The 3,102-nt window shown below is 40.9% G+C and overlaps 1 long non-coding RNA gene across 1 annotated transcript; it reads right to left on the reverse strand.

The window, feature by feature from the left end:
* Nucleotides 1-437: 437 nt before the first annotated feature.
* LOC111819473 (uncharacterized) lies at nucleotides 438-2,385 on the reverse strand. Its single transcript, XR_002823079.1, has 2 exons — nucleotides 2,287-2,385; nucleotides 438-1,534 (listed from the first exon to the last, which is right to left on the reverse strand). It is a non-coding gene; the product is annotated as an uncharacterized LOC111819473 (long non-coding RNA).
* Between the last annotated feature and the right edge of the window lie 717 nt (nucleotides 2,386-3,102).

Consider the following 3,102-nt stretch of genomic DNA (forward strand, 5'->3'; position numbering starts at 1 on the left):
GCCTTTAACAATCACTGCTCTCTGCTACACTCCTGCCCTTTGCTTATCTTTGATCTTTTGAACCCCTTCTGTCTGTGTTTCTCTACTTAGAGGACCTATAATAACTCTGCGTTGTTTGAGTCTCCCCAGTCCTTTTTCCCTCAGTGGAACCTACATAAGATTTAGGTTTCTAACATCTTACCTGAAATGCGATGCAATGGTCATTATCCAAGTCTAATGAGGTTTTGTTTGTTGTTGCTGTTGTATTTTCGTTTTGGTTTTCTTTTTTCTTCTTTCTAAGCAACTTGTTAAACTGAATTGTCTTTTTAGACTGAGGACCAGTTGTAGTGTTTGGCAGAGGTACTGACTGCCTGGCATCACAGTACAGCGACAGTCAAGGCTATATCCTGGAATCCCCACCTGGATCTTCCAGTTACCTCTACTCACTGTCTTTCTCCCAAAACCTCTTCCTCATCTTATATTTATTATGCTCATTAGTGGCACCTCCATTCACCCAGTCAAGCAATTCTGAAACCTCAGAATTATTTTCAACCTTATTTCCCATATCCAGCCAGTCATTAAATCCTGCCCTCTCTACTCTCTAAAATATCTCTCAAGCATTTTTTAGTTTAGACTCTTATCGTTTTCCATTTGGACTATAGCAACAGCCTCCTCATTTTCTTCTGGAGTCCTGGCTCTCCCCTCTCCAGTTCCTTCAACACATTGCTGGAGCTATTCCCTACAGAAAAGCCAATCACATCACTCTTCTACTTACAAATTTCACCTTAAAAAACTCCAGAAAAGGTTATATAGGCTATAATAAAGTCTAAATTCCATGGCATCCAAGGACTGTCACTATCTCACCCCAGCCTCACAAGACCTCTCCACTGCAGCCAAACTGAACCCCTCGTCTCTCCCTGGGAATGCATGTTCAATCCCACCTCCTTTTCCCAGCCCCTGTAGTTTCCCCTCCTTGGAACGCCCTTCTCCGTCCTCTCGGCCTTCAAAATGAGCCACTACTACTTCCATATCACCCTGTGGTGCAATAATCTGTGGAAGGGTCACTCTCCTAGATAGGCTACTTAAACTGAGTATCTCATTCATCTTTATCTGACACATAGTACACGCTCAATAAATGGTTATTGAAATGAATATTTGCTGAATAAAATAGTAACTAAAGAAAAACTGCAGATACCAAGAAGTATACCAGTCCTACTACTTGGCTACAGAAACAGGACCCAGGGATAAAGGGAGAGATCTAATAATCTGACTGTAGCAAACACATGAATGGGTTGTTTGTTTTTAAAAGTTAAGTGGTTTAGGGAGGGTGGGGGAAAAAGAAAGTACATTTTAAAGCTCTAGACCCAGGGCAAGTAATAAAAATTGTTGCTTTAATGTTTTTTTCATAATATGGTGAGCAATGGGAAGGTCAGTTCCACCACACCAGCCTTCAGGGCAGAAAGTTTCAGCGTCTTGAGCTAAATCAAACTCGCGTCGGCTCTCAGTTTCTCAGAAGGCAGCAATTGGTCTCTGCCTTCCGTGGGGCTAAACTTGGCTGACAAAAAAGAAACAAAATAACTTTCCACTTACTTTATGGGCCTCTCTTTTCCTCTCGTCAATTAATTATAAGGGTCCTGGAAACCCATCCTGCGTTCTTGTGCTTGGATTACAGGGATGTCAGCATTGTAGTGTGCCTGCACTAGGAGTTATCATCCTTATAAAGGAGGTGGGAGACAGCGCCCTAGCAAGGGCATGAAATTAGCCCAAGAAACAACACTGCTGGTCTTCACTGTTCAGAGACATTTAAAGACAAAGCCTTGAAGTGTCATTCACTAACGACAGCTCTTGATGTCACCCATTTTATACTCCCTAACTTGGTAAGTCTGAACATGTTTAAATTTAGGATATATGTGCATCTAGGTCAAAGTATCAGACTTTACTAGAGTCCCAATGGAATTTAATAATTCTCAAAATGATAAAATGACCATCTCTCTGTAATTCAGTCTTAATCATTCTGTCCCTGAGCTCCTATCCTAAATCACTTACCCACAATGCTCCAGAGTCTATATATATCCTGGAACACACACACAGACGACATTCTCCGACATCACACATTCTCCTAGCAGGAACCGTCTATGTTCACTAGGGAAACCCTGAGTCCCTCTGCCTGTGCTTTGGCTACCTGACCTTCACACTTTTCAAGCATTGTTTCTGTTTAGGAATATGAATTACAACAGTACCAAACTCTTAGGTGGGGCAATATAAGTAACAAGATTAAACATATCAGTGCTTGGTATGTGGTCAAACCTGTTGACAATGAGTCTATTGCAACTCATAGGGTTTCCAAGGCTGTAAATCTTCATGGAAGCAGACTGTCACATCTTTCTCCCAGGGAGCAGCTGGTGGATTCGAATTACCAACCTTTCAGTTAGTAGCTGAGTGCTTTAACCATTGTACCATCAGGATCCTGGTATGTGGTCAGTGCCCCATAAATATCAGCTTCGTCACATTCCATGCCTGAGCAACCCATGACCCCATAACTCGTTCTTTGGGAAAAGAGTCCAAGAAAGTCAGGCTTTTTCACCAAGCACATTGGCTCCACATCTCCCAAGAGACCTGAAATAACTGAAGTAGGTAACATTAATTTTATTTTACTTAGCATGTTTGGGACTTTGTGTTTGTTAAATGTAGCATTAAAAAAAAATTTTTAATATGAATACAAAGTGATTTTTTTAAGTGTCTTTAAAAAGTCTCTAAGGTCCTTCTAGCTCCAAAATTTTGTGATCTATGATAACTAATCTCAAATGTATGCAAATTAATAGTGATATAGTTCCCTAAATATACTGGAAATATATGGTATTGTCAGACTGGGTTGCACTGGAAACATGTTAGACCCAAATCGAGGAGCCTGTGGCAGAGTAAAATCTTGTGGCAATGCAGAGTAAAGTCAGCCAGCACCCATCTCAGGAAAACCAGCAATAATCTTCACAATCCTGAATTCAGGAGAAATGCCTGATTCAACAAACGAGTCACTAAATGCAGTCATGTGGATCTGCCTTTAGATTCACCCTTAAAAACCAAAACCAAATCCATGCTCTCAAATCTTTATGGAAGCAGATCACC

This window comes from Trichechus manatus, unplaced genomic scaffold (assembly GCF_000243295.1).
Source record: "Trichechus manatus latirostris isolate Lorelei unplaced genomic scaffold, TriManLat1.0 scaffold00009, whole genome shotgun sequence".
NCBI classification, from domain to species: Eukaryota; Metazoa; Chordata; class Mammalia; order Sirenia; family Trichechidae; genus Trichechus; species Trichechus manatus.